Source organism: Mustela nigripes, chromosome 15 (assembly GCF_022355385.1).
Source record: "Mustela nigripes isolate SB6536 chromosome 15, MUSNIG.SB6536, whole genome shotgun sequence".
Classification (NCBI taxonomy): Eukaryota; Metazoa; Chordata; class Mammalia; order Carnivora; family Mustelidae; genus Mustela; species Mustela nigripes.
In genome coordinates, this window is record NC_081571.1 from 9831952 (window position 1) to 9855989 (window position 24038).

The 24038-nt window shown below is 38.6% G+C and overlaps 1 protein-coding gene across 1 annotated transcript in view; it reads right to left on the bottom strand.

Annotated features, from left to right (window-relative positions):
• The window catches only part of LNX2 (ligand of numb-protein X 2), an 85332-nt gene that overhangs the window by 37978 nt on the left and 23316 nt on the right, over positions 1-24038 (bottom strand). The window contains exon 2 of the mRNA XM_059378235.1: positions 4191-4360. The gene's annotated coding sequence lies outside the window, so the exon portion shown is untranslated. The remainder of the gene's footprint in view (positions 1-4190; positions 4361-24038) is intronic.

Consider the following 24038-nt stretch of genomic DNA (forward strand, 5'->3'; position numbering starts at 1 on the left):
AATCCTAATAAATTAACTGATTTGTTCGTTGGTTAAGCTTGCAAAGCTTATCTTGCTACAAACCTGCCAAAACTTGGCTACAACATTGCCAAGTTCTTGGTGAAAGAAGAACTTGTGATTAAAAAGCAAAGATGCTGCATATGGTGTGACTAAGAGAATCAATCCGTTTTACAGACTGAAATCCTCCAACACTTCGCTGCTCAACGGTAGTGTTTAAAGCCAATTAATCTACATAGCAGGCTAATAATGCAAATTGAGGTATATTATGCAATACATTTGCATCTGTCATCCCAGTCATGGTTCTTTGCTTCTCATTTTATGCATTTACATTGCCATACCAAAGGCTGTGTCTTTGAAATGTTGTCTCAAGGATAATTCAGTGTCTATTAAAAAAAATGACCTTCGCCCTGTACTATGTTTGGAAAAAATGGATTTCAAAATATGTATGATTTAAATATTCTCTATGTAGCCCAGATTATAGAAAGATAAACTACACAGCATATATAGATAACATCTGTGCAAACTCCGTAAAGTGCAGTACTACTTTATAGCATTAGGGAAAAAGCCCACTGTCATTCAATCAAATTGGTAGAATGTGTTATAAATTATAATTCCACCTCATATTATTCAACACTTTGATCTGTTCTTGCTTACTCAAAACGGCAGTTTGTGTGTGCGTGTGTGTCTGTCTCCTGTCCAACTACAGAAGGCTCTCAAAGCCACACCCCCCCACCCCCAGGTCATGCACCTCTAGCAAGGAATGCTGCCCTCAGGTTCCCCAGCAGCACCAGGGCTTAAAAATCAACTCCAGAGGCAGCAGCTGTCTATAGTCACCCTTCAGTAAATATTTACAGTCTCTAGTATGACTCCACATTGACAGGAGAGGTAGGGAGAGGACAATTAAGAAAACCCAATATTTAAAATTCAGCGTACTCCAAGAAAGTCCTGCACAGGAGGCTGTTATGTGAATACAGAGAAAGATGAGGAGAACTGGTCATCTAACTCAAGTTTGGCTTTATAGTCGGAAATACTTTCAAAAGGGGAAAAGTGCGCACTGCTGTGTTGTGTGACAGGGCGTCGGCCAGATGGAACCAGACAAGGGCCCCTCTGTGGAGCCTCAAGGGCTTCAGAGCACCTGGCACGCTTCCCTAGTATGCAGCAGGTCAAAATATCCGAGGCACAACACCTTCAGGCTGCGGGAATCATCAAACCTGGTCCTCCAGCCTCAAGAGCGGAAGGGGCAGACACCAAGTCAATGCTCCCAATGTATGTTTCAATGAGAAAATTCTCTTCCCATCACACATCCATATTTATCACTTTGTTTATCCAGAGTATTTATTAGAAAAACAATATTAACATTTCAACAAAGTTAACAAGAGGTGCCATGACTTATGAGCAGGTGGCCAGGATTCAAATGGGATGGCTGACCTTCGAGACACTGTTTTGAAAAATGACTTAATAAAATAACAAGAGGGGCACCTGGGTGGCTCAGTGGGTTAAGCTGCTTTCTTCAGCTCAGGTCATGATCTCGGGGTCCTGGGATCGAGTCCCGCATCGGGTTCTCTGCTCAGTGGGGAGCCTGCTTCCCTCTCTCTCTCTCTGCCTGCCTCTCTGCCTCCTTGTGATCCCTGCCGGTCAAATAAATTAATTAATTAAATCTTGAAAAATAAAATAAAATAACAAGTGCAACCTATGAGCTAAACTCCTATTGTACCAACATTAAGAGAGCAAATGTAACCCACAAGCCTTGTTCTTTACCCTCTGGGCACCATAACTTTTCAAACTTCAGTGCACGGCATGTGAGATTAAGGAGAGAAACAGCATTTAACCCAGACAGACAAAGTATTTTAATACAGAATGTCTGCAGACTCTAATTCCAGTCCGCAAGAAAACTCACATATCCTTTGCTCTTCTTTCTTTGTGATAGTGTTTATTCTAATTTCTCTTTTCCTCAAGAAAATATACTGCAATTCAAGCCTCCCACATAATGACTAAGAAAGCATTTCTCTTGACTATTATGTTTTAGCTATTTTTTAAATCTCTAAATAACTTTGAGTTCTTTATCACAAAATCTTTTCATGAGGAAAAATAACATGTTCCCAGTTAAAATACCAAATAACAACTGCATTATCTTCCACCCCCGAGATACCTCTGTTACCATGACACAAACATTAAGTGAAAAATCACCCTGTCTAGCTCACTAGCATGTGCTCGTGCGTACTGACTGAAGAACTGCCAGGCTGTGCAGCGCAAGTACAGAACACATACTCTGGAGGAAGTCTGGGAGGGTTCGAATCTTCGCTCTGCCACTTAATGAGCTCTGTGACCTTTCTAAATGTCTCTGTTTCCTCCTCATGTGTAAAATGTAAAATGGGGGTAACCATGGTGCCTATTTCAAAGGGCTGACATAAAGAAAAAACGAACATATAAAATAATAAATGAGTGTATAAAATAGTGCCTAGCACATTGTAGGTGCTGTGTAAGTATTAGCTATTATTATCATTATTAAAGATAAACAGAAGTTCAGACAGATGTTATGATTTGAGAAATGCCAAACAACGTATAATTACTTTGTAAGAGATAAGAGTGATAAATCTAGTTCTTTCTTGCTTCAAAATAACCCAAGAGCAAATTAAGTAATTACAAGAAAGAGGAGAAGTATTTCATGAAAGCCTTAGTTGTAGAATTTTGTCAGGACTAAGGGCGCCTGATCCTGTCTTTCCAACCCCAAACCCCTTCCCTCTACTCCCAACCCAGGCAGACACCGTCATTCCTTCTCAGTGTGCAAGTCTAACTGCAGCACCTAATACTACTTCTCACGCTAAACTGAGCTCCTTAAGAGCTGGACCTCCCACAGAAGAGCAGCTCAGTGAATGCTGCGTGGCCACAGAGATGACAATTTACTTGTGCACTCTTACTACATTTAGGCGGCCATAAATACATCTATGTTTATAGGAGGATATGCCCATGTTTAGATATAATTTTGAGTTCAGATATTCTATGAGCACAATCTGAAATATCAAAATGCAAATTAAGCAAGTCCTAAATATTTTTCATAATATAAAGATAGGTATACATTGTATGATATGTATCTTCACAAACTACATTGTATGTTTAGCTAATATTCCAGGAAGAGTAAAGAGATGGAAGTTATTAAGTTGGCTGAGAATATTACAACACATTTTATTATTATTATTTTAAAGATTTTATTTATTCACATGAGAGAAAAAGAGAAAGCGAAAGAGAAGCAGGCAAGCAGGCAAGCACAGTAGGAGCAGAGGCAGAGGGAGAGGGAAGGGCAGACTCTGTGCTGAGCAGGAAGCCCTCCGTGGGGCTGGATCCCAGGACCCAGAGATCATGACCTGAGCCCAAGGCAGATGCTTAATCATCTGAGCCACCCAGGTGCCTCTTACAATATATTGTAAATAATATCTTGAAAAATCCCCAGTACACTGGAAAGGAAGTGAGAATACATTGTTTCCTACCTAACTCTAGTTAGGAATAAGAGGCTTGCCCCTCCTGGTCTATGAGACAAGAACACACTGGTGCATCAGAGACTCTTAGGAATAGCTATGGTTTTTTCATAGTTAATTTGCAAACTCCAAAACTACATGTTATTCAGATCATTTCTCTTGAGGTTATTTTTTTTAAAGATTTATTTATTTATTTGAGAGACAGCATGCATGAGAGAGAAAGAATAGGGGGAGGGGAGGAGGGGAAGAGAGAGCAAGGGGAGGGTGAGAGGGAGAGAGAGTTCCTATTCAAATTACTCTGTAGAAACCACCAGCCCCACTGAGTGTGGAGCCTGACTACGGGCTCAATCTCAGCCCCTGAGATCATGACCTGAGCCAAAATCAAGTCAGATGCTTAACCAACTGTGCCATCCAGGTGCCCCTCTGTAGATTATTTTTAATTCAGAAAGAAAGAGTCCTCACAGTCCTTACCTTTGGAGATCCAGCCCAGAAAAAAAGAGGCCATGAGCTAAAGATTCCCACCAAAGTACGGTTAGATGGGAAATCCCTAGGGCTCCTTTGACTTATCAACTTCAAGAGTCTCGGGCTACTCTCTCTTCAAGTGTCCTCCTGGCAAGTTCCTACTCAAACTCTACTTGCTCTGCAGAACCCCCCAGCCCCACTCCTACTCCTGAGTACATCCCCATTCCCTCTTGCCCTTGCTGCTCTTACACATACCTTCATTTCAACAATTACTACATTTGCCTTCTTGCTCATCTGTCTTCTCAGCTCTTTGAGGGTGAAGATAGCATCTTCTTTATTGTCTGTATTCGCCATTCTTGGCACATATTACACACTAAAAATGTTTTTGTGTCAGGCTCATACTTGGGTCTGAAATGTTAAGAGTGCTGAAATGATTAAAAAAAAATGAAATGAAAATGAAAAAATATCACTTTATAAACATATAGGAGAAGACCTTGCAATTTATGGCATTGCCAAGCAGTCGATATACTGGACCCTGCTCTATGATTACAAAGAATAAGATATAACTTCTTTTAGTCGTCAAAAGTCTGAGAATTTTGAATTTTTTTTTTTACCTGATATCAATACAGAAATACTCTCTTACTGTCTATGTGACACATCAGCTTTGATAATGCCTTTGGGTGTCAAACTTTTACACCTAAGGATCCCTTTATCCACTTGGGATAACTGTGGCAGTTCCTTAAAAAATTAGCATGCTACTACCATACAATTCAGCTACTGTGCTCCTGGATATTTACTCCAGAGAAGTGAAAGTCTCACATATATCTACAGCTTTATTTGCAAGGGCCCCAAACCAGAAATTACGCAACCTTTAGTGGGTGAGTGGGTAAACAAACCAAGGAACATCTGTACTGTAGAATAGTACTCAGCAATAAAAAAGAATGAATTATTGCTGCACACAACCTGGACAAATCTCCAGAGAATTATGCTGAGTGAAAAAAACCAATCCTAAAAGGCTCCTCACTACACTATGCCATTTAGAGAACGTTTCTGAAGTGACAATGGGATTGTTTAAATATTCATTTGTTAATAAAACAATAAACCCATTACACACCAGGATTTTTATGAAAAAGTTTTTTATGGGAAAAAAAATAACATTTCTTTTTCCAAAATAAGGAATATAGTGAGAAGAGAGGCCATTGTGTTATACCTTTACAAACCTGGAGCCTCAAATCTGTACATTTTCAATCTGTGGTGAGGTCACATGTATCCTCTGGAAACTCCATTGGGCACTCAGGATAGAATGACAGTGAGAGGCAGATAACGTCTTAGCATTAGTGGGAAAACAGTGTTGACCTTGCGGACCCAACAGGAGAGAATAAGGGACCCTGGGTCATACTTTGAGAATAGCTGGTACAGAGCACTAAAGGTATCTGATATGCTTTTTTCACAAAAAGTACCAGTTAATAACTAACACTACTGTTAAAAAAGACAGACTGAAAAAGGTCAAATGCTGAGATGAGCCCGCACTGGAGGAGTCTGTCTTTCCTGGAATAAAGCTCTCTCCACAGTGTTTTTTTCCTTCTGGAAGATGCATGCCTGGGTATTTAGCTGTATAGAAATATTTAGCATGCTAGATGACGGTCTTAAATGGATTTTTTTTTTTTAAGATTTTATTTATTTGACAGAGAGAGAGAGAGAGAGAGCGCGAGCACACAAGCAAGGGGAGCAGGAGCGGGAGAAGCACGTAGCCCGATGCGGGGCTAGATCCTACAACCGTGGGATCATGACCTGAGCTGAAGGCAGATGCTTAAACTACTGAGACAGCCAGGTGCCCCAAATAAATTCTATTCTTAATCAAAACGTACTTCCTATTGCATGTCAGTAAGAAAATTACAAAAGAACAGTTTTCAACAATTCCACACATACAATTCTCATTTTTCTACATAAAACTGTAATTCAGCACACTTAATATTTGTCTATCCCTTCTTATGATGTTGAAAAGCCATTCTGAAATTCTTAAGATGCTACTTGTAGTAACATGTACCTTATTTAATAATCTAGAAAATTAGTAAGCTAAGCAAAAAATGCTAGAAGCAATGAAACTTAGGCTCTAAGCTCTATGCCAGCTGGGTACTAGGTCACTATGCAATTAATTCTTTCATTCACCAAACGTTTATCCTACATGATATACGAGCACATAGTATATCATATATATTCTGATGCCTTGGTTTCCTGTGTATAAACTATCAGCTTTGTCTAGATACTAACTGATCTCTCGCTTGCTCGCTCTCTCTCTCTCTCTCTCTCACACACACACACACATACATGGAGTTAAATATAGCTCTAAAAACTCTTATGATTCTGTCTTTTCATATCTAATAAAATGCTCAGTGATATGTCATATTTACCTGTCAGTCCCAAAATTTGTTATTGTTTTCGATAACTTCAGGATCTTAAATTTCTACAAAGTGGAGGTTAAACTGTGGTGAGCAGAGAAATAACCAATCTGAAATGTCCTTCTACCACTATGTCTTCCAATTTGAACCACTATGCTATGATGAAAAATTATTTTAAATGCAAAGAGATAAAGGCCAAAACCAAACTGAATTATCTCCCCAAATCTTAAAGGTTCAGATAGTGATACTAAAGCTGTATTTTTAAAAATCATACTATATTATGTTACCTTAGAGTAATTTAAAAATAGAATTGATATAAAACTGTTTTGAAAAAGAAACTTACCATATGGAATGTTAAACATGTCTAGACAGTAAAGTATCCAGACAAACCTCTGCCAATAATTAAAGACCTCTGTGGAAAGAACTCTATTCCAGGAAAGACAGGTTCCGGCAGCACGTGGGCTCTTCCCAGCAGCACTCCTTACCAGCCAGCTAAGCTGGGGCAATTTCTATCATCTTAGTGTCACAAATTCCAAAGTATTGCATATACCTAGAAGATGCAGGGTGAGTGGCGGGAGGGAACTACAGTTTTCATTGGTTCGGTTTTATTGCGGATGTTTACCAGCTGGCTATTATTTAAATGCTTCTCTCTATTACACTCAAAGGCAAGGGCTCTCATCTTAATAAATTAAATTATGTTTTCTTCTAAAGGATGAAAACATTCTTTAACTTCTTGCACAGGACATACAGAAAACATTTGTTTCCAAGTGACTGATAAGTTCTTAATTTTACGGTCTTTTCAAAAATCTCTAATTTCAATGATTACAACTCCTAACTCTCAATTACCCATGGGAGTGAAAAGCATCAAAAGAGCCCCTGGGGTCAGAGTTCGTAGAGTTTGAGACCTGGGTTCAAAATCTGGCCCTGCCCCTATTTCACTAACAATGCGATATCGTGATGTGCACAGCACTTAAACGTCTATAAATCTCAGTTTCCTTGTGTGTAAAGTAACAATGGTTTCTTGCTTATATATAGGATTACTGTGAAGCTAAAAACATTACATGGCTGGAAAGAAAAAATAAAGTAAGACAGGGAAAGCAGTACGCGAAGGGAAGATTTTTAAGTAAGTAAGGTGATCAGGAAAAGGCTCACTATCAAGGGACACGTCACTTAAAACCAAAAAGTGACTAGAAAGCCACACAGGTACCTGGTATAAAAATGTCTGTTCCAGACAAGTGCAATAATAAGTATAAAGGCCCGGAGGAGGGAATGTGCCTGGTGTGTTCACTGAACAGTGAAGAGGCCAGGGTGGAAGAAATGAACAAAGCAGAGAGAAGAAAACAGGTCAGAGCGGTAACTGGGGCTACTTAAATCTTGCAGGGCTTACAGAACTCTGGCTTTTACTCTGAGTAAGTACCTTAGCAGGATCACTGTGGGCTGTTGTGCTGAGAACACGGTGAAGGGGCCAAACCTACAAGCTACAAGCACTTAGGAACCTACTGAAATAGTCTAAGTGAGAGAGGCGGTTGAAAGAACCAGGTGGACATGTCTGAGCTCAAGAGAGAAGACTCAGTTCTGGATGTATTTTGAAGACAGACCAATATGATCTGCTGATGACCAAAATGTGTGCATGGGCTGATGGTGGGGAGAAAAAGTCCTGGATGATCCAAAGGTTTTTGGTCTAAACTGGAAAAACAGAATTGACATAACTGAGATGCAGAAGTATATCAGAGAGGAGGTTACATGGCTCGGCTCAAGCTTGGACATCGTAAGGTTGAAATGACCATCAGATCTCCAAGTAGAGACCCTGAGCAGGCAGCTAACTATACAAGCCCAGCTCAAGGGAGAGGACTGAGCAGGTCATATAAATTTAGGAAGCATCAGTGTGTAGAAAGGAAAAGTGTATAGACTGGAAAAGATCACCAGAGGAGAGTGGCTGAGTAAGCAGAAGAGAGGCCAGGGGACTGAGCCTTGAGAGAGTCCAACATTATAAAATCTGTGAGATAAGAAGGGACCAAGCTGAGGCGGAGTGGACACTGTGGTAGGAACAAAATTAGGAGGACAGTGAGCAGAAACCAAATAAAATGCTTCAAGGAAGAGGGAAGAACTGACTGTGTTAAATCCTGCAGGCAAGTAAAATAAGATTAAGACTGAGAAATAAGCCTTGGATTTAGCAACATGAAATTCGCCAGTGACCTTGCTACAGAGTTTTGGTGGAATGAGAGCAAACGCTTCCTGGAAGAGTTCAAGAGAGAACTGGAAGAGGGGAATTAGAGCACAGACAATTCTTTTGAGAAATCATGCCATAGGGGAAAGGGGGAAATCTTGAATTCCAGGAGGAACTGAGACTATCAGAGGTCGTAGCACTCCCCCCACCCCCTTTAACAAAATGACACTTTTCAACCACACATGTTCAAGTTTATTTTATTTATATACATCCTTAATTCCTTCTTCTTGCAACGGATCTCCCAATCCCTGTCTGAAAGCGAATTCCCCATCCCCATCTCCCCCGACTTGGGCTGTCTCATACCTTTTGACAGCCTATGTCATGTTTCTTATCTTTCTTCAACCTCTCTTTTCCCTCCACATAAAGCTCATGTCTTGACAGCTTTAAAAATGAAAACAGGGGTGCCTGGGTGGCTTCGTGGGTTAAAGCCTCTGCCTTCAGCTCAGGTTGTGATCCCAGGGTCCTGGGATGGAGTCCCGCAACAGGCTCTCTGCTCAGCCAGAAACCTGCTTCCTCCTCTCTCTCTGTCTGCCTCTCTGCCTACTTGTGATCTCTCTTTCTCTGTGTCAAATAAATAAATAAAATCTTTAAAAAAATAATAAAAACAAAAATGAAAACAAAAGACGGGTCTACACGTATTACCCTTTCTCCCACGTTCGTTTCACCTCCAGTCTATCTGAAATGTAAGACCATCAGTGCGAACTTCAGTTCTTTACCCAAAGGGCTTCCATCTCCATCAGCCTGAGACTGGTTTTGTTGTGGCCAGAGTGTCTAACTGCCAAATCTCATGATCACTTCTCAGTTCCAGCTTCTTGCTTTACTTCCCTGCCATTCACTAACTGCCCTCTGAAATGGTGAATAAAATTTTGATTCCTACCAGAAATGTGTAAGCATGCTAAGTTCTCCCAAACTGCTCTGAGGTTATTTTTATTCTTTTTAATATTTATAAATCTGACCATTTAAAATACAAGTGTAATATCTAATTTTTCCTTTAGTTGCACCTCTTTGACTAACTTTTTATAATTATTATACTTATTTCTCTCCTGAGCACCTCTATATCCCTGGTCCATTTCTATTTCTATTAAATTATAGTGTTTTTCTTGACAAGAGGTTAACGTATTAGTTATAAAACCTCTTTGGCTGATTAAAAAAAAGTCTTTGATTATAATTTGCTCTTTGGCTGATTAAAAAAAAGTCTTTGATTATAATTTTCCCCTAGGCATCCTCTATGCCTGCATGTCCATTGACATAAAAAAGTTGTGCATTTTCATGTAATTAAATACATTCATTTGTTCCTTTAAAAATGCTTCCACTATTCTAGTCCTCCATAACAAGATGATAAAGATGTGCTGTATTTTCTTTATTTGTATAGTTTTTAATAAAATGATTATCACATTGTTCTGGTCAGTATGTAATATGAGTACAGATCTACCTTTATTTTTCTCCCAACAGTTATTAGATAACTGTCCCAGTTCCCATATATGTGACTCACACTTACGTTCAAAAACCATGTCATTATTTCCTTCTAAGGGATCTATTATAGCACATCCTAATGGTACTTCTAGACTCCCAGCACCCTATAACTAGAACCAGAGAAGCCTGTTTCTTTCCCACTCTCTGCCTCGTTTTCCACACCCAGTCACCAAGTTCCCACCGACCCCCCCGCCCCCGGAACACGCTGCTTGTGTGTCCTGCACCCTCCATCCATCCCACCACTGAGACCAAATTAGACTGCAGTTACGTGTTGCACCCGTTCTTTTAGCCACCACCCAAAAGGGTTTTCAGGCATGCTCCTCCTCTCCCAGCTACCTTACAACACTAGGATTCCCCCAAACAGTGATACTATTTTCTTCACATTCTTCTGCAGCCCCCAGTTGCTTCTACAAAAGGAAAGCCACGTTCTCCAACCTGGCACTTAAACCTTCCAGATCTGGCTCCTCTAGTTTCATTTCCTGACACAATTTTACACATTCTACCCTCTGGCTACCCTAAAGTACTTACAACTTTCTGACCTCAGCATGCTAGTCCCTCTGCTTGGAATTTCCTCTCCTGCCTTGTTGATCTGCAGATCCCTCTCCATTTAATGGTCAGCTCAAGGGAACCCTCTGCTACAGAGCTGGTTCTCATCCACCCAAACAAAATCACTCACTCTGTCCCTTGTGCCACCATTTTATTATTATTTCATTATGCCTTCACTGCTACAGTGAGCTCTCACTTGCTTAGATGTATCGCCCCTGCTGGGCATCCCTTAAAAGCCAGGTAGCATGTCTTACATTATGCATAGGCCCAGCACCTTGTAGCGCGCATGACACACCATGTAGTTAATAACAATCTCAAGACTGAAAGAGAAAATGAACAAATGAGTCCTCTGCTTTCACTTGTCTCGCCAACTCTGGATTCTAGTACTGGAATTTTCCCATTGCCTCTGTTCTAAATCAGGCTCCTGTAACTTCTTGATTGCCTCTTGTTTCTCATTTCACCACCCCATGACAAAAGATGATCTCATGACAAACAACTATGATTCTATCATTTCCCCTTATAGGAAAAAAAATCTGTTAATAGAAGATAGGCCAGGTATCTTAACAGGATATATCTGATTCTTATTCCCACCTCTAAGGTTCCAAATCCCGGGTTCTAGCCAGATGCTTCTTCAAACCCCCCCTGAACATAGACCTCATACCACTCTGTTTCCAGGGATTGCGGGTTCGTCACTCTTCTTGGATAATATCTTCCTGAGTCTCTTTTTCCGTTTTCTCCCTTACTTCCTCCTCTTCTCACCTATGCTATTCCTCTGCACCCCGCATCACACTCCCCTTACTCTTCCCACCAATTTCCTAGACTTCTTCCCTATTCCATACTTACCTCCTTAAATAGAAAATAAAGATTAATTATGCTCTATATCCATGATTCTTTCACCTAAAGCATTACAACTGAATCAATTTGTTAGTTTTTCTGCCACCTCCCTTAATGTTTGTCACCTGTTTCTCTCTCTCTCTCTCTGACAAAGATCCCACAGAGAGAGAGAGAACTTGTAGTTTGTTGCTGCTAATCCGCTCTAGGCTGGGCATTCACATACGCAAACTTATTAGGAACTTGGAGCCAGGAGCCGGGCTTGGTGAGGCTTGGGGGAAAAAAAATCACAAGGTGTGTGGCTTCCGTGAAGCAAATTGGACACAAATGGTTATAGTGCTCGCCAGTCTTTTTCATGCCTGGTATTTCACCATTCACCATTCTTCCTAAACAATGAATTCTAGAGGTACCTGGGTGGCTCAATCATTAAGCAGCTGCCTTCAGATTAGGTCATGACCCCAGGGTCCTGGGATGGAGCCCGCATCAGACTCCCTGCTCCCACTCCCCCTCCCACTCCCCCTGCTTGTATTCCCTCTCTCACTGTCTCTGTGAAATAAATAAATAAAATTTAAAAAAAAAAAAAGAATGAATTCTAAATTAGAGTCCTCGATGGAGTAAAAAGAAGTACATTTGGTCAGGAAATCTAGCTGATCTCGTGATCCAGCATAATTAAGTTACCAGAGCTGCGTTATAGCTTTGCCAATGTGAAACCTCAAGAATGGTTAGTTCCTCCTCACCCTCGTGTTCGCTCTAATAAATAAATAAAATCTTTAAAGAAAAAATAGAAGAAGAATGGTTGGTTCCAGTGAACTAAATCCCTTAATCCATATGTGGAAGTGGCTTACTCATAAACCAAAATGTCATCTTAAGATATCATGTGAAATGTAACTGCCAAGCAGATCAGGTGTAAGGGAGCAGATTTTCACTTGCTTGGTGAGCCTCTCACTCTGGATTTTATATGTATGTACATATATCTTATCTGGAATACATATACATGTCTATCCCTTCGGCGGTCACCACGATGGCATCACAATGCATCTCCTCAGCTTACCTTCATTTTACACTTTACACATAAACAGGTTTTACTTAGAAATTTGACCTATGAGGGGTGCCTGTGTGGCAGAGCTGGTTAAGCGTTAGATCTTGGTTTCAGCTCAGGTTGTGATCTCAGGGTCCTGAGACTAGGGAGCACTAGTGGGGCTCTGTGCTCATCAGGAAATCTGCTTGAGACTCTCCCCCTCCCCTGTCCTTCCCCCCCACTCACACTCACTCCCTCTCTCACATAAATAAATCTTTAAAAAAAACATACTTACCTATGAGATTTAAACTAAAATCTGAGATTTTAACTGAGATTTTAATCTGAGATTTAAAACAGATTTAAACTAAACTAAACTTACTTACCTATGAGATGTACCATTTTCAACTATAATCTAGGGAGAGGAATTATGAAATGAAAGAAAGAATCAAGTCATACTACAGAATAGGGTTACTTCTGGAACACTGTTTTGTAGAATACCTATTCTTAAATATGGGATGTTCAGATTCCTTTTCAATATCTCAAAGACTGACAGTTCTTGAATGTGTTTTTAAATACTGTAATTTTCTGTCCTGTTAGAGCCTCTAACTTAAGATAAATATTATGAGAAGATTTTGAAAAGTGGCAATAATTACTTCTAGGTATTTCAATGATTTTATTATTAATATTAAAAGACAGACAATTTAAGAAACAAGAAATTTCACAATTCCTATTGGTTTCTATATCTTAGTCCTAAGCAATACATCCACAAAAATCTAATGGTTTTGTTGGAAAAAAAAAAAAAAAAAAACCTTAAACTTAGAATTATATACATATAATTCTAAATTTTACATATATAATTCTAAATTTTAAAGTTTTTTTTCAAAAAATGGAATATTTTCATTTCAAAAAATATATATACACACATCCATATAATATGCCACTATTTGACAAGTCATTTTCTACTCCAACATTTTATATTGTTGTTTCTTTCTTTCCTCAAATTTTTTTATCAAGAGAGTGGACTTATAATTTTCTAGTTTAAAATATATGTTGCTTAGCAGTCCAGTATAAAAACTTATCCTGTTTCTAGAAGCCATCTGATTGAATCTGAAATAATCTATGAACTACGCCATATACACATACATAAATCTTAACACTTTCAGAAAAGAAAACCGTAATTAGGGTAGATGTTCAGCATAGCTAATACAAAATAGAAAAGCAGAACAATAATTTTTCCACAATTATGGAGGCTTATTATCATTTCTCTTGACGTACTAAATATATTCTCTTGATGTACTAAATATAAATCATAACACCTTAGAATGTTTCTTCACTTTTAAGAATGCCTATAGTGGGGTGCCAGGGTGGCTCAGTGGGTTAAAGCCTCTGCCTTTGGCTCAGGTCATGGTCTCAGGGTCCTGGGATCGAGCCCCACATCGGGCTCTCTCCTCAGCAGGGAACCTGCTTCCTCCTCTCTCTCTGCCTGCCTCTCTGACTACTTGTAATCTCTATCAAATAAATAAAGAAAATCTTAAAAAAACAAAAACAAAAACAGAATGGCTATAGTGTCTGGACCAGTAGGAAACAGAGCTTAAGGAATGTGAAAAATATCCTTAATTCCTAGGTTTTTTTGCTTAAACACAGAAATTTTAAAATATTTCCTTTTTATTTAAATGAATTCACATAAACAATTAAGCAATTATAAGATAGTTATCAACTACCTTATATTTACAACATTTCTTGTGATTAAGTACATATGGTATAAACAACTCAGTAACATATGCTTATTAACCTTCTGAATGATGAACGTGTCTTTCTAACTTTATTTCTGCAACGGTTAGAGAAGTACAATAATACACACGAAAAGTGCTGTGTTGCAATGTACCTATTATGTACGTGGGGAAGTGAAACGTATGATACGTAAAATATTATTTAATCATAAAACAACTTATAGTCAGGCTTAGTAAAATTACTTTAAGGATATGTATACTATTTTTAATGTAGATGAAATACTATTAAGTACTCAAATATTAGCAATATTAGCTGTAGCATGCTTAATAATTGAAAAGGGCAGTTAGAGGAGTCAGTCTTTATACTATATAATTTACAAATGCCCCACACTTCTAATACCAAATTTCAGAGTTAAAGGAGGAATGAAAAAGATATTACTGAGTATATTAACTTCTGATAAAAAAGGAGTTAATATAAGTTAATTACTGATTTTAAAAATATTTTCCCCCAAACACTATTATCTTCTAACTACCATCTGCCCAGGCAATTGCCTTTCGTTTTTGGCAGGGGTTGGTGGTGGGGAGACACTTATAAGTAGGTTTATCATTTAAAAATATTCACTTAAAAATTTGTAAGCCATATATTATACTAACTTATATCAGTAAATTATAAATCATTGGCCAACTAGTCAAATAAAAAGTAGTTACATTAGACTTAATATATGTGTTCTTTAACTTAAAACATAACATACAGAACATTAAAAGCAGTACTAACTGGGATGGGGATCACAGGTGACTACTTTCTTCTTACGTTTACCTGTGTTTTCTAAAACGGCCATTAGCAACTTGTATAATAAAAATCAAGTTTAGGGGCACCTGGGTGGCTCAGTGGGTTAAAGCCTCTGCCTTCAGCTCAGGTCATGATCCCAGGGTCGTGGGATCAAGCCCTGCATCAGGCTCTCTGTTCAGCAGGGAGCCTGCTTCCTCCTCTCTCTCTGCCTGCTTGTGGTCTCTGTCTGCCAAATAAATAAATAAAATATTAAAAAAAAAAAAAAGTTCATTTGTTAATTTAAGAAGTAATACATACTCTCCAAATTAACAAAATAGTGTGTGAAATTGATAAATGAAGAAGGGGAAGAAAGAAAAGGGGACCTACATAGGGATGGGGCATGTGAGGACAGGTCTCTAGCTTCTTACCAAGTTCCTACCATTCAATGGTAGGAGCATGACACGGATAGAGTATAAAGATCTTCAGGATCTCTTTGACATTATTATTTCTTTCTGTATGCTAAATATAAAAGTCTAGATTAAACTTTCTTAAAAGTGAGGATTTCAATAACGTATCCCAAGGCAGTATTAAAAATGGGTAGTTAAATCATGAGGATTCCAGAGAAAGGGGATCAAATAAAAACAGCAACTTGTATTACAGGAAGCTCCCTATTTCTGTAAAGGCACTCACTCAGAGACAGCCACCCCAGTGGAGCCAGGCATGTGAGATCTGAATAGGACCTATCCTTCCATGCCTCCAAGGATAAAGAACTGTGGAGGCCCAGAGTTCGGCCAAACACCTGGGGGAATTAATAAAGGGAAAGTTCACAAAATGGAACTGGGAGGCTAGAAGTAGGAGCCATCCCACTCAACAGTCAATTACAGGAAGAACAATCAATTACAGACTGCAACAGAAGAATCCTTAACAGGAAAGACTCATTAATTACAGGCCCCAACAGGAAAAGATGGACATTGTATCTCCTAGGAGGAATCAGCTGCCCCTGGCAACTCAACCAATGAGAAATTATCACCACCCTGAACTCTTGTTTTTCTCAAAGGCACTTTTGTTCAAAACAACCCCTCCCAACTTCCTCCTTCTTCTCCATAAAATAACATTCCTCCTCTTTGTGGGGCTTGCCTATTGCGTGACAAACCTTGCATGTCTTAAATCGAAATTTTCTGCTATTCCCAAGTAAACTCATTTTTGCTATTGAAGTAACTTTTATTTTTAAGGCTATCACTCATAAGAGTACAAAGAGAGTTTATTCCGTTGTATCTAATCTTTTGCACAAAAAGGTCTTACTAGCCTGTAGAATTCTATCTGTGAGAAAGTCCCAAGGACCAAGGGGTCGTCCTATTTTGACCCTGTCCATCCCAATGAAGAGATTAATAATCTAACAGTCTTTGATAAACTCAAAACAAGTAAACCCAGTTATTCTCTGCCTATAATCCTATAATCTTACAGGATTAGAATCCTGTACTCTAACTTTTCAGCTTCTTTATATCTCAGGTATAACTGCAACCCCCTACTACTACTATTCTTGGACCATTCTAGTTCATTTAGTGCCCATCCAAATCTGTTTACCACCAGAAATCCAATGACCCATAATTTGCTCCCTCCCCACAAATCCTCTTCAAATACAGGTTTCCCCCACTATCTGAGAGCAGAGCATTCCAATGAAATCTTTTGTAAATTGAAATGGCATAAAGCAAAGAAGCAATCACTATTAATTTATATGGAAAGATTCCTGAGCATTCCCAGACCCAAAAAATCTCTTAAGCTTTTCTCATACCTTAGGACACAACTTGCCAAAAGATGCACAAAATAAATGGAGACAAAGCACAGATGCTCACAGACACAGTTCAAAGCTTTGGTGGTTTGATGACAAGATGGAGAGCTCAGCTCGCCCCGAAGGGCTGTGGGGCTGCTGTGGCCCGTCCGGATGTGCACAGCCTCTGCTCAACACACAACAAATGCTGGCTGCTATTTTTGCTTTTGGGTCTTTTTTTTTCTTCCTTTGTAAAAGCAAAAATCCTCTTTGGATTTCTTTCAATTAGTGAAAACAGATAGGTCCTTTGAAAAAGCAGAGAGGCAGAACACAAATTTTTGAAAAGCAGGGATACCTGTAATTTTGACTATAACTACTCTTAATAATAAAATACACACATATATAAAACTGAGAGATTCAGTTAAGCACGAGAGGCAGATTTTCAAATGCAGAGGTGTTAAAATGGTGGTTGCCTATTTTATTGAGTTAAATAATTCTACCAATATACAGAAAACAAGGAAATTAATGGCTTTTGAGAAATTTATTCATCCTTTCAAAATATTATGTCAGGATATTGCTTCTGAATGGATTTAGAATTTCATGGTCATAGATATTATACTGTAGACTTTAATGTAATTTTAATTACATTAATTACATGCATCTTTAATGTATTAAATTATACCCCATAAATATTTACTGAGTGCCCAGTATGTGCTAGGCTGGGAACCAGGGAAATAAAATTGAGTATCTAATCCACAACTCTATTAACTGAATACATTTATATCACCATTTTCAACCTGTGTGTGTATATATATTTTTACAACAACAGTTTTTAAAAGAACAAATTTGATCAAAACTGGAATAAAAGAAAAATTCTTTTGAATTTGTGGCTCTCAGCAGATAAAATGTTTTCAATGTACATTCTCTTCATTTTAATTTATTTCACTGGAATGTAAAAAGCAGATAGACATGTAGGGTAAATACTCATAAAAGGAAATCCTTTGGCTTAGAGAATAATCATAAAGCAGGCCAGAAATCCATTACACAAAAATAAATATTTTCAGGGCCCTGGGTGGTTCAGTGGGTTAAAGCCTCTGCCTTCAGCTCAGGTCATGATCCCAGAGTCCTGGGATGGAGCCCTGCATCGCATTGGGCTCTCCACTCAGCAAGGGAGCCTGCTTCCTCCTCTCTCTCTCTGCCTGCCTCTCTGCCTACTTGTGATCTCCGTCTGTCAAATAAATAAATAAAATCTTATTTTATAATAGTTATTTTATTTATATTAAAAAATAAATAAAAGTATCAGAAATATTTCCAATCAAATATGACATATAATTATTTGTACTTATGAATTGTGAGGATGACTTTTAATCTAAATGACTACTGAAGTATCCAGTTCACAGAATTTACAGATTCATTATTTAACTAGATGAACTTTATTTCTAAAAACAAATTCTCATAGAAAAGATGGGGAAAAGGAATGGGCCCACTGAAAGGATGTTAAAGTTAAAGATGAGGCCAGCCCTTAGATCAATGCTAGGTCATAAACTTTATTTTCTTCATCTTTTCTCTCCTCATCTATGTCCTTTCCCTTCTCATATTTCAGTATTACATTCTCTACCCTTACCTGCCTTTTCTTTCTTAAACAAAATCTAAGGAAATAAATCTCAATAAACTGGTTTATATAAGATTTATGAAAATTAATATACTACCCTATTCTAAGGACATTTGTGTATAACGGAAGACAAAATGAAATATTAAAGGAACAAATCTTTAATTGATTTAAGATACTGCCAAAGAAAGATATCTGAGTGGACCAGACTTAACAAGGAGATTTTCCCATACTCCCAGTACTATAAGGCATGGATAGATGCCTCTTTGTAGAGTTTAACCTGCTGGCATGAGAGTCTCTAACAGAGGAATTCAGACCTTCCTCCCCTAACAAAATATGCATTTTTCCCCCTCAAAAATGATCAGGCATCCATCAGCCTTCCTGTTTTTTCCATTATCAATAGGACAACTCTCTATCACTAGATAGATTATAGCTAGAGGAAAATGATGTGAATAGGTCTGCATGCGGGGGGATAGGATTATCTATGGCAGCAGATTTGGTACAGGTTAGGAGGTATGACAATAATGCAGGAAGGCAAAACAGAAAGTTCCTGCAATGGTAAAGATAAATGGTAATGAGAACTTGAACGAATGTAATGAGTAGGAACAACCAAATGAGGGGTGGATTTGAGCAACACTGCAGGATGTTCAAATAATAAAGAGAGAAACAAGACGGCGAGGGGTCAGCATATCAAAACCAGCACAGATATACATGGAAGAAAAAAGAGCTACACATGAATTTTCCTCACATTTCCCAACAAAATACAACTACATACCTTATAATTCAAGATTAGCTTCTCAATCATAAATATAAGAATTTCCTGATATTTTCTAAAGCCCAAATTTAGTAACCCATTTATTATTGTACTCTGTGATTTATCCTCTGTGGAGAAATAAAATATCTTGCAAGATTTACAAAAAAATGTCCATCATCTGGAAGAGCTGTAGACTCAGACTCTAACCTTCTGCTTTGCAGCACAAAAGCACTGGGCTAAACAACCAGCAAAGCTTCTTCCAGCTCAATCCTTCCAGCACAGCACGGGACAGGGAGGGTGGGTAGTTTGGAGGAAGGAAGTCTCGTCACTGTTTAAAAGTAAAACACAGCTATGGTCAACACCTATGGCCCACCCTGTCTGAAATACCGATGCCCAGTAAGCTAAGGAAAAACACAGTGTAGCCAGAAAAAGATTTGAGATGCAGGCAACTAAAATAAGAACAAGCGAAAACAACAAGACCATGAGGAGAGGACAAAATATTGGGATTTTTGTTGTTAGACAACAGCCACATGACTGATGCCAGGAAGAGACAGTGTAAATTAAACAGGGTTTAACTCATGAGAGCAATTTTAACATAAAAAAGGAATGACTGAGGAGAGAGTTATAATAGCCGATATTTACTGAGGGCTTACTATATATCAGGCATGCTATTAACGGAGATGGGGAATTATCAGATTTAATCCCCATGAGTTTGATATGGTTAGCAGCAGCAACCTCATTTTTCAGATGAGGAAGCTGAAAGTAAGAAACATTAATAACTTGCCCAAGATGCCAAAGCTAGTAACTGATTGAACATGATTCAATCAGTTACTAGTTGCCCGATTCAAATCAGGCAATCTGATTCCAAACCCATAATTTTTTAAGTACATATACTTAAAGTAAATATGCAGAGGTTCTACAAGCCAAAATATGCACAAACTCATATATGTTCATATAAATAAATGGATGATAGACCCGGAGGGAAATTATTTATTTTCTGTTGTTAGTTAGCATCGTAGAGGCTAACTTCCAGAAGAAAACAGATATTGCTATTTGTATTTAAGGGCCAAAATACTAGGGAGGCCTTGTATTTTCAGTTTCAAGGGAATTTCCCACAAATTTGCATTTTCATTTTTATATTTACTATGATAAAATGGGGCCTTCAAAATCAGCATTCCTTTTTAACTCACAAAATCCAAATAACTTTTTGCTTCTGCATTCAGTATCAAAATCAACATAAAACTGTACAGCATCTCAATTTTTGAGATGTTCCTCAATCTCTAAAAGTTTCTTGGAAACCATTTACTCATATTTGCCATGGGGCATAAAATTTTTACAAAGTTCTGACTGCAACCTTCATCTATGAAAGGGTGTATAAAGAAATGCTTTAAGGGCGCCTGGGTGGCTCAGTGGGTTAAGCCGCTGCCTTCGGCTCAGGTCGTGATCTCAGGGTCCTGGGATCGAGGTCCGCATCGGGCTCTCTGCTCGGCAGGGAGCCTGCTTCCTTCTCTCTCTCTCTGCCTGCCTCTCAGTGTACTTGTAATTTCTCTCTGTCAAATAAATAAATAAAATCTTAAAAAAAAAAAAAAAAAGAAAAGAAATGCTTTAACTATGCTTGCAGCTTTCCTCTGGGCCTTTAAGGTATTAAAGGAAACTTCATGTTATTTTAATTTTTTTTCAAAGATTTTATTTATTTGAGAGAGAGAGCGTGCTCAAGTGGGCAGAGAGGCAGAGTGAGAGGGAGAAACAGACTCCCTGCTGAGCAGGGAGCCCAGCTCAGGTCCTAATTCCAGGATCCTGGGATCAGGCCCTGAGTCCAAGGTGGACATTTAACTGACTGAGCCACCCAGGCACCCCAACAATCCTAACTTATGATGCCTAGTAAGAGAGGTTCACTTACGTTACAGACAATATAATTATGTTCTAACTATGTAAAGGTTATTAGTATTACTTATTAACAAAGGATTCTTAAGAAAGAAAATCAGTAAGTGATAGACAGTAGAATGAAAACAAACAACAAAGTTATCTAGCAGAAACAGAACAGCATTCATGCTTTCCCAACTCCTAGAGCTCTGCAGCAAACTATTTTAATGGAAAGGAAAACCTTCAAAAGAGTACTGGAAAAGTGAATATTTAACAACTCTCCCTCAAATTAAATTTTTAAACTTTGGTTCTCAAACCCAATACACCTCCATCTAAAAATTCAAATTTTTGTGTCTTGGTTAACAATGGCAGCAGCAAATATCACCTACAGAGTATTATAGTAACCCCAACAGCCTTGGTTGCTGTTTCCATGGGAACAGTCCAAATTAAGAAAACCTAAGAGTAAAACATAATGTATTTTAAAAAGCAAAACACATTACGTTGTTTTTCCCTATCAGTTAACTAACATGGCACATAACAGGTACATAAATTAAGCACTAGAAAGTTCATGATTCATTCAACAAACATTTGCTAGTCATAGGCTGCATGCCAGGCACTGTGGTCGGGAGAAGGTTACTGTGGAGAGCTAAACAGACAGTCCTTGCCCTCACGATCTTAATCTAGTACAAAGGTCTTAATTAGCCAGTGTCACAAATATATATAAAACAATAAAAATACAAGATCTATCTTTAGAGGAGCCCAACAAGGAAGTTCAAGGTAAGGCTTCCCCGAGAATGTGATGTTTTAGCTGATACGTGAGGAAGGTCAACTGAAAAGTCCTTAGAGAGCATGAGGAAAAACCTGGGAAATCTGCAGGGGTAAGAGTAATCCACAAGGTGCTGGGGACAATGTTAAGGACTTGGATGTTTGTTCTATAAACAAAAAGAAGGTATTGAAGGGTTCTAAGAAGGACAATGATGAGATGAGATCTGTAATTTCAAACACTTATTCTGGATATATTGTGAAGCAAGAATTAAGGGGAAGTCTGAAAGAATGGAGGGAGTCCAGTTAAAAAAAAAAAACCATGAGAGTAGTCTGAGAGAAAAAAGAAAACTTGAATTAAGATGCTAGCAGTATAGAGCAGGAATGATTAGCAGGCAGGTAAGGACTGAAGAGACTCCCACATTATATTATACCTATAAGATAAAGAGCCACAAAAGGAAAAGTATCTGGGGGAGGTGACATCCTTCATAGCATGATAACAAAATACATACCTGGTTGTTTCAAAGACACCATAACAGACCCAGAATGATACCCACAATCATTTCCACCAAAATTTGGTCCTCCACTGGAGAATGGGCTCACCATATAGGCACTTAAGCCAGAAACGCAAAGGGACTTTTGATACTGCCCTCTCCCTTATCTCCCACACCTACCCCAGTATGAAGGCTTACCCATTATACTCTGCATAATTCTGCTCTGGACTTCACTCTCCAGCTTTTATTTCTTAGCACAGTCCTCATGGATTTCACTTCTCCATTCCACAGATTCTCTATTTGTTCCTTTAAAGTGTCATGCCCTGTTTTGGCGCAAGGAATTTGCAAATATTCCATCTGCCTGTAGTATGCAATACTCTTTCCCACTATCCTCTCCTAGAGAACTTCTTGTTTTTTGTTGTTGTTGTTTTGGTTTGGTTTGGTTTTGGTTTTTAGTTTTTTTTTAAAGATTTTATTTGACAGAGAGAGAGAAATCACAAGTAGGCAGAGAGGCAGACAGAGAGAGACAGGGGAGGAAGTAGGCTCCCTGTGGAGCAGAGAGCCTGATGTGGGGCTCAATCCCTGGGATCATGACCTGAGCCAAAGGCAGAGGCTTTAACCCACTGAGCCACCCAGGCGCACCAACTCCCTGTTCTTTAAAATGTGATGTCTAAAACAAACAAACAAAAAATGTTTCATGTGGCACCCAAGACTAGGATAGACCCCTGTTACCTGGTCTTGTAACACCCTTGTGTTTCCCTCTTAGTACTTATCAAAGTAATTATTTATCTGTATGATTATTTTATATGTCTCCCCCACAGAATGGAAGCTCTGTGAGTGCTGGGCTCGTGTTCTGTTCAGCATTACAGTCTTAGCACCAAACACACCAACTAGCACACAGGATAAGATCAATAATTTTAAAAAATCAATCATTAATTCAAAATTACTGATAAATTACCCAGGATATATAAAGGAGAGAAACAATTTAGGCTAGGTTTACATATCTATATGAGAACGGAAAGTGTATTTAACAGGAGTAAGACAGTCTTTTCCCTCAAAGAACTTCCAATCTAGCCAGCAGACAACCATCACACAAGCAAAATATGCATAGAGACAGAAGCATAATGGCAGGATCATTCACTACATAAAGAGCCCCTAAGCAACACTGCTTATAGATACAAACTGAATGATCATCTCTGTAGGATTCTTCCAGCTGCAACTGACAAAATCTGACTGAAATTGGCTTTAAAAAAAAAAAAAAGTCAGGTGAATGGACTCAGTACTCTCTCTCTCTTGCTTCCTCTGGACACACAGGCTGTATGAACCTGAACTTGGGAAATTTCTTACCACTCCCTCCCTCTACCCCGTCAATTAAAAAACCAACAAGGCATTATATAAGCAACATGCAATACATTCCCAGAGAAACCACACAATTTATAATAATCTATTTAAAGACATTGCCACTCAGTCCCAATTTTCTTTCTTCTTTTTTTTTTTCTTCTGTGGCAGAGGTGGGGGGTGGGCAGAGGGAGAAAGAGAATCCAGAGGAGGTTCCATGCCCTGCCTGGAGCCCAAAGTGGGTCTCAATCCCACAACCCCAAGATCATGACCAGTCCTAAACCAAGAGTCAGAATCTTAACCAAATGAAACACCCAGGGGCTCCCTACATTTTGTTTCAAAAAAAAGGAAAACTGCCAATAATCCCAAAGAAAGACAACTGTATTAATGAGCTACAATTACCTCTCTGTACCTTGTCTCCTCAAATAAGGCTATGACTTAGTATAATTAAAAATATAGATAAATATCACTGAAGCAAAGAGAAACAAAATAAGGTTTATATAACTAATCATGCATGAAAAA